This window comes from Colossoma macropomum, unplaced genomic scaffold (genome assembly GCF_904425465.1).
Source record: "Colossoma macropomum unplaced genomic scaffold, Colossoma_macropomum, whole genome shotgun sequence".
Classification (NCBI taxonomy): domain Eukaryota; kingdom Metazoa; phylum Chordata; class Actinopteri; order Characiformes; family Serrasalmidae; genus Colossoma; species Colossoma macropomum.
The window spans coordinates 79,587-93,537 of record NW_023495946.1 but is presented as its reverse complement, the minus strand read 5'-3'; the positions used below and the strand labels follow the sequence as shown (position 1 = coordinate 93,537).

At 41.0% G+C, this 13,951-nt stretch overlaps 2 pseudogenes; both read right to left on the bottom strand.

Annotated features, from left to right (window-relative positions):
• Positions 1–743: 743 nt before the first annotated feature.
• LOC118803697 lies at positions 744–6,153 on the bottom strand (annotated as a pseudogene).
• A 2,693-nt stretch (positions 6,154–8,846) lies between these two features.
• On the bottom strand, positions 8,847–13,019 carry LOC118803704 (annotated as a pseudogene).
• Positions 13,020–13,951: the final 932 nt, after the last annotated feature.

The window sequence follows — 13,951 nt, the reverse complement described above, 5'->3', positions numbered from 1 at the left end:
AAACAGCCTAAATGTACGAGCACATCTGTTAGCTTTTAGAATACTGTTAAAATCATACTAAGCTCTCTCTGCCTCCTCCTGACTGCAGCGTCTGTTATTTGGTGCATTGTTTTTAAACCTCTTTTCAAGTCTATTTAAACAGTGTTATTGATGTTGGTAACAGACATATGCAGCTGTATGGAGCCCTATGGCCACCAGGGGGCCCTCCTTATCATTTTTGAGTTATTAGCAGAGAATGTATAGAGAGGAGAATTGCCACTCTGTATTGTTTTTTGTGTTTATCAACACTAGAGGGCACCCACAAGCAAGTCCAACATGAATGGGTTACTATGGGGCATTTGAGCAAAATCATAGTTTGAAAATGCTTAAAACATTTAAACAGAAATATATATTAATTGTCTGAACTCAGAACAACAAAAACATTTTTATACTGCTGTTATATTTCTGAGCACTTTTGAACTGAAGTTATAGTAGAACTTTATAACGGCGCTTACTGTGTGTTCACAACTTCACTGACCACAAACTGCTTCATTCAGCCAATGAGCTGTTCTGTTCACCAACCAACCAGCTTTCAGTAGCAGTAATGTCAGCGTCCTGCTCCCCAAAACCTGTTTGCTGTAGTAAAAGGAAACATACAGTTTGTGTTGGTCATCCTCTAGTCCTTCATCAGTGGTCACAGGACGCTGCCCACAGGACGCCGTTGGCTGGATATTTTTGGTTGGTGGACTATTCTCAGTCCAGCAGTGACACTGAGGTGTTTAAAAACTCCAGCAGCACTGCTGTGTCTGATCCACTCAGACTAGCACAACACACACTAACACACCACCACCATGTCAGTGTCGTTGCAGTGCTTAGAATGATCCACCACCCAAATAATACCTGCTCTGTGAGGGTCCTGTGGGGGTCCCTATGAAATACATAGCCTAGATTAGGTTGTATTAATCAAAAAAGAAAACTTTTACATGGATATTTACTCTTTAAATGTCTTACCACAAACCATAAATTGGATACTGTTTCAGGAAAACTCAGAACACATCAGCATATTATAGTTATATCTGTATTTTTGGGGATGTTGACATTTCGTCCATAGACGATCATTCGTTTTACAGTACAGTGTTTACTAATATGGCGATCAAGTGTGTTTATAGTGACGTCATCAGCAACCTCTACAGCCCAAACCAGCCCTTTATATGACTGTATACAGCCCATTAGTTTCTTATCACTAAAACTTACTTGAGTGCTAATAGCTCCCCCTTGTGGAGAATCTTACAGGAAAAGACAATCCTGATAAAAAGGGCGTCACTAAATACACACAAGTCCTCTTAATACAGACAACACACTGTTTATTAACAAACACAATGAGATTCATCTTATTGAAGCTGTTTCCTCTGAACACAACATGTGGTTTAGAAGACAAACAGTCCAAAAGGAAGAGATTAATCAGATTTGATTAGTTTAGATTAATAATTCTTTGGATTAAGATACAGATTACATTTTAACAGGTGATCAGTAATTTACACCAAAATACAGGACAACTCTGTCCTTTGCAGCATGTTTACATCACAACTAGAAAAGTCAGATCAAGCTCTCTTCTCTCTCTCTCTCTCTCTCTCTCTCTCTCTCTCTCTCGCTCTCTCGCTCACTCTCATGAGTTTTCATGCATTATTGTCAAATCCATTAAAAATATATACATCAATATAATTTGATTGCTTTAGTCTGAAGGTCTTAATGTAAATCATTTATGAATTTGTCTGAAAATTATCCATCATATACAACAGACACTTATTTCAGATCACACAACCTCACAGCTCCTCTACCAACTCCAAACCCAGCGTAGAGCGGCTGAGTGAATGTGGTGTGGACTGTGTGTAGGAGGGTCATTGTGTCAGAGATGCTGTAGAAGGACAGAGTTCCTGCACTGTGATCCACATACACTCCTATTCTGGAGGATGATGGAGCTGAGAGCTCAGTCTTAATGTTGTTGTGACAGAAAGTGAGAAGTGAGAATGAACACATCAGACTCCAGGACTGACTGTTGCATCCAAACCTGCTCTCATCACCCCGTCCTTTCCTGCAAATCCCTTTATATGACACTGATATGGACACCCAGTAACTCCACTCGACCTCCCAGTAACAGCGTCCACTCACACTTTGCTTACACAACACCTGAGGCCAGTAGTCAAATCTCTCTGGATGGTCAGAGTAACTCTGCTCTCCTCTTCTGTACTTGACCACTCTGTTCTGCTCAGACAGACTGAGTTGATGATTTACAGTGTTGGGATCCAGAGTCAGTCGACAGAAATCTAAAATAATGAAAACACATTTCAGGTGTTTATTCACAGAATGAATTCATGATAAATAAAATATGCTTCTCAGTTGTTATTTCTACATTTCTATTTTGTTACAAACATACAAATATATATAAATATAAATGTAGAGTATTTTGCTTGTTTAATGACCAACAAGGGAAAAATGCTGTGATCATATTTAAACCTCCAGACATCATTTTGTCATCAGTGACCTAAAATGCTACGTCTTAGCTGTTTAAGGTAGATTCCGAGTGTGTGTGTGTGTGTGAGTGTGTGTGCGAGTGTTTGTGTGTCGGTGTGTGTGTGTGTGTGTGTGTGTGTTTGGGTGTGTGCGTGTGTGTGTATGTGTGTTTTTGTTTGTGTGAGTGTGTGTGTATGTGTGTGCGTGTATGTGTGTGTGAGTGTGTGTGTATGTGTGTGAGTGAGTGTGTGTGTGTGAGTGTGTGTGTATGTGTGTTCATAGTGTGAGTGCGTATGAGTGTATGTGTGTGTGAGTGTGTTTTTGAGTGCACTGTATGTGAGTGTATGTGTGTGTTTGTGTGTGTGAGTGTGCTGTATGTGAGTGTGTGTTTATGTGTGTACTGTATGTGTGTGTAGTGTGTTTTTGTTTGTGTGAGTTTGTGTGTATGTGTGTGTGTATGTATGTGTGTGTGAGTGTGTGTGGTGTGTGTGAGTGTGTGAGTGTGTGTGTATGTGTGTGAGTGAGTGTGTGTGTGAGAGTGTGTGTGTATGTGTGTGTGTATGTGTGTGTGTGTGGGTGTGTGTGTGTGTGTGTTGTTCATACGCTGTAGTAAATCTTCTCTGGTTTTTGGCTCTGAGGATAAGATGGTCTGAACTGCTGCAGCTGTGGAGACACACAAACACACTGATTTGAACAGAATGAATGAAGGAATACAAATACAGTATAAATATAAAATACAAATGTAGAGTATTTTGATTGTTTAATGACCAACAAGGGAAAAATGCTGTGATCATATTTAAACCTCCAAACATCATTTTGTCATCAGTGACCTAAAAGGCTGCGTCTTCCTGGCTGTTTAAGGTTTATTCTGAGTGTGTGTGTGTGTGTTTGTGTGTGTGTGAGTGTACTGTATGTGTCTGTTTGTGTGTGTGTACTCTGTTTGTTGTGTATGTGTGTGTGCGTGTTAGTGTATGTATGTGTGTGTGATTGTGAGTGTGTGTGTGTGTGTGTGTGTGTGTGTGAGTGTGGTGTGTGTGTGTGTGTGTGTGTATCTGTGTTAGTGTGTATGTGTGTGTGTGTGTGTGTGAGTGTGTGTGTGTGTGTGTGTGTGTGTGTGTGTGTTGTTCATACACTGTAGAAAATCTTCTCTGGTTTTTGGCTCTGAGTATAAGATGGTCCGAACTGCTGCAGCTGTGGAGACACACAAACACACTGATTTAACAGAATGAAGAGGAGATTAAAAAGATCAGAAAAATACTTAAAAATTATATTTAAAGTGGGATAAAATGTGTACAATGTGGCAGCAGAAGCTCCTCTTACCATGTGGAGAGATTTTACTGAACTCCTCCTTGCAGAATTCCTCTAGTCTCTCTTTCAGATCAGAGAGAGATTTCCTCACTCCATCAAATGAGGGATGCTGATGGACAGTGATGCTGGAGGAGTCCTCACATCCAGAAGAGACACTCAGAGACTGGAAACTCTACAGAGAGACAACAGAATGATGAAATTCTACAAGAGTAAAAGACGATCTCAGACCAAATTAGACTAAAACCACATATGAAAGTGAAACTGCATGGCACGCCTCTTAGAAGTAAATAAAAAAAACTTAGATATAGACATTGCTGGATTAATTATTGCTTTACTCCAGTAGTTTTCTTTGCATCTGCAGTGCATTACCACAGACAGTACATTTAAACATTTTTTTTCTTTTTCTTTATACTTGCACTAGAGAACAACTAGAGAAAACAAAGACTCGAAAAACAAAACAGATACCAATATAACTTGAACTCAAGACTGAGCAGTGAGCAGTGTCTGAGCACCCCTTAAGTAAGGTGCAATTGCTTACCTCTAATTACTCATTCCTGGCTCTCTGCTCCCTTCTATTGGCCTGGACTTTACAAATACACACTTTGACAACAGTTCTAATTGTACACATTTTACCAAATTCTCCAGTTTTCATAAATGAAGCTGTAAATCTGTATAATTCATTCTTTCAGAGATGCGAGTTCTTCACAAAGAGGAATTAGTGGTAATTCATTACCCGTGTAATGATGAGTGCTTCTTTCAAAGGATCACCATGGATTCTAGACAGTAGGCAAAGGAAGTGGAATGGCTTCTTTACTGGCAAGACACTGTCTCTGTTGTGTATTCTTTTAATGAAGAACCATTTTAGAGCCTCTCTGAGGAGCTGGTTCCTCTGTAGGTGAGTGATTGTTACCTGGAGGAAATGGATGTGATCCTCTGTGACTGAAAGCTGCTCCAGCTCAGTGTTTCTCCTCTTTAGATCATCAATCTCCTGCTGCAGTTTCTTCAGGAGTTCTCTAGTTTGTCTCAGCTGGTTCTTCTCCTGAGTTCTGATCAGCTCTGTTACCTCAGAGCGCTTTTTCTCAATGGAGCGGATCAGCTCAGTAAAGATCCTCTCACTGTCCTCCACTGCTGCCTGTGCAGAGCGCTGTTAGGACACAGACACACAAGATGGAGCTCCATTTAAACACCAGCTATCATTCACTCTCTCACTGGGACTCTAGATGACTGACTGTCCACATTGTGGCTGTGTAGGATCCCAAAGTGTCCAACACTGGACTCCTCACTGTCTGACTGGAGGAGAGTCTGAGTGAGCTGTGAAACAGCTGCTCCAGCAGATCTCTGCCCACTACTCACCTTAAGAGTGACCACAGCCTGTTTCAGCTCCCAGCAGCTTCGTCTCTTTCTGCTGGAGTCTCTGCTGGGATTTCCTCTGAATCTTCTTCAGCTGAGACTAGAGGCAAAAATATCAACCAAACTAAAATTGCAGCATTTGAATAGTAATAGTAGCAAAAGACTTAAGGGTTCATATTGTTCTGTACAGTTCTGAGACTGTGTGCTCTGTATTAGTCTGTAGAGAGGCTAAAAGACGGGTGTCGGCTGGTGAAATGTTTATGGACTACAACTAGTTTTGCAGCATCGCTGAAAAAAAAGTAATCTACCACTTTCTTATCCACTTCATACAGGAATAAAGCACCAGTACAGAAACAGAATCAGCATGAACTGATTCTAAAATATTTCTATTTCTCACCTGTTTCTCGGTTCTCTCTGCTGCAGCTTCCACTGTATCGTGGCCTTTGTGGTCATGCATCGTACACAAATAACAGATGCAGCTTTGGTCAGTACGGCAGTAGATCTCCATCAGTTTGTCATGTTGAGAACAGATCTTCTCCTGTAGTCGTGTGGAGGCTTTGACCAGCTGGTGCTTCTTAAACGTTGGAGACTGATAGTGAGACTGAACATGAGCTTCACAGTAAGACGCCAGACACACCAAACAGGACTTGATGGCTTTGCGTTTCCTCCCAGTGCAGAAATCACACTCCACATCTCCAGGTCCAGCGTAACAGTGAGCAGGAGGAGCAGCTTGGAGTTTCTTCTTCACTTCCTCCACCACTTCAGCCAGCATGTTGTTCCTGCGTAGAACAGGCCTCGGAGTGAAGGTCTCTCTGCACTGGGGGCAGCTGTAGACCCCCCTCTGATCCTCCTGATCCCAGTGTCTGTTAATACACACCATACAGAAACTGTGTCCACAGTGAATAGTCACTGGATCCTTCAGCAGATCCAGACAGACTGGACAGCTGAACTGGTCCTGATCTACTGAAATACTGGCCTCTGCCATTTTTCTGCACTCACAGACTGAGAGAGAGAGAGAGAGATAGAGAGAGCAGCACTCTGAGATCGTTTTCACTTTCCTTGGACATATTAGGAGTGGCTTCCTGTTTTTATTTTTGCAAAAGTGTCATAGACAGAGAGAGAGAGAGAGAGAGAGAGAGAGAGAGAGAGTAAACTGTAAAAAGATCAGTAAAATCTCCATTATAAGAAATTACACAAACACATGTACATAGCATATACATTCAGATCAATATACAATACATTATGAATAAAACACATTTGTTTCAAGGAGGTGTGTTTTTCTTAGACAGGCTGAGTGAATGTGGTGTGGACTGTGTGTTGGAGGGTGATTGTGTTAGAGATGCTGTAGATAAATCAGTGGTGGCTTAGAGCTTTTGGGTATAAAGCTTTATGGCAGAGACAAAATATAGATAAAAGTGCATAGTGTCCATAGCAGTTATGTCAACACACTAACGTCCAGGAACAGACTAACGTCCAGGAACAGACTAATGTCCAGAGGAGCACAGTTTAAACATTTTATTATTGCTCAAAAACAAACTGGATTCATAAAACTTTCAGTGCTGATGTTCATCTAAGAATTGAGAAAGTACGACCGTTAGCCAGTTTAACACCAGTTTACACCAAAAACATAGTAGAAACAATGTTAGCTGGACTTTAACGGCAGGATTTCAGGTCAGATGAGGAGGCTTTGAGTGAAAGGGATCGCTCCTTTAGATGAGCTAATGCTAAAGCTAACACTAGAGATACCCAGATAGAGGAATAGGGACCCCAATCCAGATCTGCTTTTCCTCCGAAAGATCCACGTAACTACAACCTCCACTTAGCTGACTGGGCCTGATTCGTTCGCTGTGCACTGATTGGCTGCTGAATCTCACATGGAGGGAGGCACTACTGAGGACACATTTCACACACAAGGTCTATTATCAAATCTCTGCTAATTCAGCAGTGGTGGACGAAGTACACAAACCATGTACCTGAGTTAAAGTAGAGATACCCAAGGTAAAATATTACTGCAGCAAAAGTAGAAGTTACTCCCTTTAGACCTCCACTTCAGTAAAAGTACAAAAGTATTTGCCTTCAAATGTACTTAAGTATCAAAAGTAAAAGTACTAAAAGATTAATTATGGCTCTGATGTCCTGTTATCATTTTAATAACAAGACTCGCTTCATTAACTCAGTTTAGGTAAAAATACTCCAGTGTCTCTCTTGGTAAACCAGTCTTTTAATAGAGTCATTAATTAGTGACGCTGATGTCTATTAAAATTATCATAAACACAAAACACTGAAGGCAAACAGTTTCCATCAGGTAGAACTGAGTGGCTCTGAAATAACCTTTTTGTGAAGTTTCAGTTTAAGATTTATTTTCAAGTTTAAGTTTAATAAAAACTTTAAACTCAGATTCACAAATGAGTTTCCTTTACTAAACTGCATCTGTAGGTCTCGGTTCATAAACATAAACTGGACAAAACTAATTTACTATAAAATGAAATGTGTTTGTATAAATTCAGAAAAAAGACCTCAGTCACAACTGCATATGTGTACATATTTCTATATTGTGGTCTGTTTACACAAAGTTAGGTTAGTTCATCATTTATGTTGAATAGACTCTCCCAAAATTTTACGCTGCTGCACTGACGTTGAACCGTGTGCTGCACTGGGTCGGTATGACCAACAGGTCAAAACAAGCTCAAAACACAGTGCGCTGTGCCCTGATTGGTGTTCTTGTTTCACGCTTCTTTCGTTTTGACGTTACGTTTTTATACACACATAAACCAAAAGGAACGACAGATTTCTCATAATGTAGCGGAGTAAAAGTAAGATATTTGACTATGAAATGTAGTGGAGTGAAAGTAAAAAGTCAGCCAAAATGGAAAAACATCAGTAAAGTACAGATACACGAAAAAACTACTTAAGTACAGCAACGAATTACATTTTCTTCACTACTGTCCATGACTGGATATCAGCACCTGTAGAAGTGCATTTATTTTCACACATAATCACACAATCCTGTTTAATTTGACCAAGTTAATTTACCAAGCTAACTTTCAATAACTAAGTTATTAAAAGCTAATTTAGTTAGCTCACTAATGATCGCAACAATGGGCCTCATTCACCAACCGATCCTAAGAAGAAATCTCTTCTTAAAACCCACTTACGCAGTTTTCACAGAGATTGTGACGTTCACTAGTGTTCTCTGATTTGGGATTTGTTCTTACAAATTCATACAGCCCATTTTGAGTATGTAAAAAAGTCAAATAATGAAATAATGGATCATAAAACCCAGATTATAGATAGATGATAGGTTATATTTATAAAAAAAAATTAAATTTGACAGGGATATTTACACATTAAATGTGTTGCCACAAACCATAAATTGGATACTGTTTCAGGAAAACTCAGAACACATCAGCATATTATAGTTATATCTGTATTTTTGGGGACGTTGACATTTCGTCCATAGACGATCATTCGTTTTACAGTACAGTGGTTATTAATATGGTGATCAAGTCTCGTCAGTGTGTTTATAGTGACGTCATCAGCAACCTCTACAGCCCAAACCAGCCCTTTATATGACTGTATACAGCCATTAGTTTCTTACCACTAAAACTTACTTGAGTGCTAATAGCTCCCCCTTGTGGAGAATCTTACAGGAAAAGACAATCCTGATAAAAAGGGCGTCTCTAAATACACACAAGTCCTCTTAATACAGACAACACACTGTTTATTAACAAACACAATGAGATTCATCTTATTGAAGCTGTTTTCTTCTGAACACAACACACGGTTTAGAAGACAAACAGTCCAAAAGTAAGAGAGTAATCAGATTTGGTTAGTTTAGATTAATAAATCTTTGGATTAAGATCGGATTAGATTTTAACAGGTGGCCAGTAATTCACACTAAAATAAAGGGCAACTCTGTCTTTTGCAGCATGTTTACATCACAACTAGAAAAGTCAGATCAAGCTCTCTCTCTCTCTCTCTCTCTCTCTGTCTCGCTCTCTCGCTCACTCTCATGAGTTTTACATGCAATATTGTCAAATCCATGAAAAATATATACATCAACACAATTTGATTGCTTTGGTCTGAAGGTCTTAATGTAAATCATTTATGAATCAACCGGAAATGTATCCATCACTTACAATAGACACTCATTTCAGATCACACAACCTCACAGCTCCTCTACCAACCCAGAACCCAGCGTAGAGAGGCTGAGTGAATGTGGTGCGGACTGTGTGTAGGAGGGTCATTGTGTCAGAGACGCTGTAGAAGGACAGAGTTCCTGCACTGTGATCCACATACACTCCTATTCTGGAGGATGATGGAGCTGAGAGCTCAGTCTTAATGTTGTTGTGCCAGAAAGAGAGAAAGTTAGAACAGTCCAGCCTCCAGGACTGATTGTTGTGTCCAAACCTGCTCTCATCACCCAAACCTTTCCTGCTGATCCCTTTATATGACACTGATATGAACACCCAATCACTCCACTCGACCTCCCAGTAAGAGCGTCCACTCACACTCTCCTTACACAACACCTGATTCCAGTAGTCAAATCTGTCTGGATGGTCAGAATAACGCTGCTCTCCTCCTCTGTTCTTCACCACTCTGTTCTGCTCAGACAGAACAAGTCTATGATTTACAGTGTTGGGATCCAGAGTCAGTCGACAGAAATCTAAAATAATAACAAAAACACATTTCATTGGTTTATTATAAATAAAATATGCTTCTCAGTCGTTATTTCTACATTTCTATTGTTACATAAATACAAATACAATATAAATATAAAATACAAATGTAGAGTATTTTGATTGTTTAATGACCAACCAGGGAAAAATGCTGTGATCATATTCAAACCTCCAGACATCATTTTGTCATCAGTGACCTAAAATGCTGCATCTTCCTGGCTGTTTAAGGTTTATTCTGATTTAAAAGGAAACATTGAATCAGGAAAATTTACTGTCTAAATTAATATCTGTGTGTGTGTGTGTGTATGTGTGTGAGTGAGTGTGTGAATGTGTGTGTATTTGAGTGTGAGTGTGTGTATCTGTGTGTGTCTGTGTGTGTGTCTGTGTGTGAGTGAGTGTGAGTGTGTGTGTTTATTTGTGTGTGTGTGTGTATGAAAGTGAGTCTGTGTCAGTGTGTATCTGTGTGTATGAGTGTGAGATAGTGTGTGTGTATGTGTGAGTGTCCGAATGTGTCTGTGTGTTTGTAGTGTGTGTGTGAGTGTGTGTGTGAGAGTGTGTGTCTGTGTATGTGTGAGTGAGTGTGTGTGTGCGTGTATGTGTGAGTGTGTGTGTGTGTGTGTGAGAGTGTGTGTCTGTGTATGTGTGAGTGAGTGTGTGTGTGTGTGTGTGTGTGTGTATGTGTGAGTAGGTGTGTGTGTGAGTGTGTGTGCATGTGAGTGTGTGTGTGTGTGTGTGTGTATGTGTGTGTATGTGTGCGTGTGTGTATGTGTGTCTGTGTGTGAGTGTGTGTGTGTGTGTGTGTGTGTGTGTGTGTGTGTTGTTCTTACACTGTAGAAAATCTCTGGTTTTTGGCTCTGAGGATAAAATCTTCTGAACTGCTGCAGCTGTGGAGACACACAAACACACTGATTTAACAGAATGAATGAAGGAGATTAAAATGATGTTTAAAGTGGGATAAAATGTGTCATTTGCAGCAGAAGCTCCTCTTACCATGTGGAGAGACTTTACTGAACTCCTCCTTGCAGAATTCCTCTAGTCTCTCTTTCAGATCAGAGAGAGATTTCCTCACTCCATCAAATGAGGGATGTTGATGGACAGTGATGCTGGAGGAGTCCTCACATCCTGAAGAGACACTCAGAGACGGGAAACTCTACAGAGACACAACAGAATGATGAAGGTCTACAAGAGTAAAAGATGATCTCACACCAAATTAGACCTCAATCTCCAAGATACTCGTCTTACAATTAAATTTAAAAATCCAGATAAAGACCTTACTGGATTAATTCTTGTTTTACTTTGATATTTTCCAAAGTAATATTTATTCTCTCCATCAGTTGCTGAGTTCAGTCAGTACAGACATTCTCTCCATCTACCTCAACCTGACACCTCATCTGATACAGCATAACGGTGTATGTTTGGAATTTGCCTCATATTTATTTATTCAAGCAGTTCAGCAACTGCTGACCGGCTTCTACTATGAATGAGTTTAGAGTCAGCGGGTTCTGTTCTGTTTGATATACAGAGAAACATCAATATTATTGTCTGTGATAATCGACAGAACAATCTAGATCCAGCAGTTTGAAAATTACTGGCTTACTCTTTTAATGAAGAACCATTTTAGAGCCTCTCTGAGGAGCAGGTTCCTCTGTAGGTGAGTGATTGTTACCTGGAGGAAATGGATGTGATCCTCTGTGACTGAAAGCTGCTCCAGCTCAGTGTTTCTCCTCTTTAGATCATCAATCTCCTGCTGAAGGTTCTTCAGGAGTTCTCCAGTTTGTCTCAGCTGGTTCTTCTCCTGAGTTCTGATCAGCTCTGTTGCCTCAGAGCGCTTTTTCTCAATGGAGCGGATCAGCTCAGTAAAGATCCTCTCACTGTCCTCCACTGCTGCCTGTGCAGAGCGCTGTTAGGAGACAGACACACAAGATGGAGCTCCATTTAAACACCAGCTATCATTCACTCTCTCACTGGGACTCTAGATGACTGACTGTCCACATTGTGGCTGTGTAGGATCTCTAAGTGTCCAACACTGGACTCCTCACTGTCTGACTGGAGGAGAGTCTGAGTGAGCTGTGAAACAGCTGCTCCAGCAGATCTCTGCCCACTACTCACCTTAAGAGTGACCACAGTCTGTTTCAGCTCCTGCAGCTTCGTCTCTTTCTGCTGGAGTCTCTGCTGGAATTTCCTCTGAATCTTCTTCAGCTGAGACTAGAGGCAAAAATATCAACCAAACTAAAATTGCAGCATTTGAATAGTAATAGTAGCAAAGACTTAAGGGTTCATATTGTTCTGTACAGTTCTGAGACTGGGTGCTCTTTATTAGTCTGTAGAGAGGCTAAAAGACGGGTGTCGGCTGGCGAAATGTTTATGTACTACAACTAGTTTTGCAGCATCGCTGAAAAAAAGTAATCTACCACTTTCTTATCCACTTCATACAGGAATAAAGCACCAGTACAGAAACAGAATCAGCATGAACTGATTCTAAAATATTTCTATTTCTCACCTGTTTCTCGGTTCTCTCTGCTACAGCTGCTACTGCATCATGGCCTCTGTGGTCATGCATCGTACACAAATAACAGATGCAGCTTTGGTCGGTGCGGCAGTAGATCTCCATCAGTTTGTTATGTTGAGAGCAGATCTTCTCCTGCAGTCGTGTGGAGGCTTTGACCAGCTTGTGCTTCTTCAAAGCAGGAACATCATAGTGAGGTTTAAGATGAGCTTCACAGTAAGACGCCATGCAGGCCAAACAGGACTCACTGGCTTTGCGTTTCCTCCCAGTGCAGAAATCACACTCCACATCTCCAGGTCCAGCGTAACAGTGAGCAGGAGGAGCAGCTTGGAGTTCTGTCTTCTTCAGTTTCTCCAACATTTCAGCCATCATGTTGTTTCTGCATAGAACAGGCCCTTGGAGTGAAGGTCTCTCTGCACTGGGGGCAGCTGTAGACCCCCCTCTGATCCTCCTGATCCCAATGTCTGTTAATACACACCATACAGTAACAGTGTCCACAGTGAATAGTTACTGGATCCTTCAGCAGATCCAGACAGACTGGACAGCTGAAATGGTCCTGATCTACTGAAATACTGGCCTCGCAGACTGAGAGAGAGAGAGAGAGAAAGAGAGAGAGAGCGAGAGCGAGAGCGAGAGCGAGAGAGAGAGAGAGAGAGAGAGAGAGAGAGAGCAGCACTCTGGGATAAGTTTCGTTTCCTCTGAACAGAGTAGGAAGGACTTCCTGCTTCTGTGTTTGTTAATGTGTCATAGTCGGAGAGGGGGAGGGTGGAGAGAGAGAGAGAGAGAGAGAGAGAGAGAGAGAGAGAGAGAGAGAGAGAGAGAGAGAGAGAGGGAGAGAGAGAGAGGGGGGTGGAATACTGTCATCACAAAAAGCACATTACATATGCAATACACCAAAAAACAATGTAGTATAAATAAGACCAAACAGATTTGGTACAATTCCTTTCATTTTCTTCTCATTTCTTAGTTTTTCAGAATGTATGAGTGGCCATGTATCACTAACCACTGTTATTAAACGCTAGCTAATGTTAGCTGACTATCAGGCACCACTTTCATGTTTAGTTCATGGCAAAATAGTAACATTTTCAAAAACATTCATACATTACTGTCTAATAAATTAATAGTGTACCTGATGTTTTTTATAAAGGAAACATTGTCTAATCTGGCTGCCCGTTTGATCATAATGCATTTTATCAGCTCCACTTACTATATAGGTGCACTTTGTAGTTCTACAGTTACAGACTGTAGTCCATCTGTTTCTCTGCATACTTTGTTAGCCCCCTTTTACCCTGTTCTTCAATGGTCAGGACCCCCATGGACCCTCACAGAGCAGGTACTATTTGGGTGGTGGATCATTCTCAGCACTGCAGTAACACTGACGTGGTGGTGGTGTGTTAGTGTGTGTTGCGCTGGTCTGAATGGATCAGACACAGCAGAGCTGCTGGAGTTTTTAAACACTGTGTCCACTCACTGTCCACTCTATTAGACACTCCTACCTTGTCAGTCCACCTTGTAGATGTAAAGTCAGAGACTGTAGCTCATCTGCTGCTGCACAGTTTGTGTTGGTCATCCTCTAGTCCTTCATCAGTGGTCACAGGACGCTGCCCACAGGACGCTG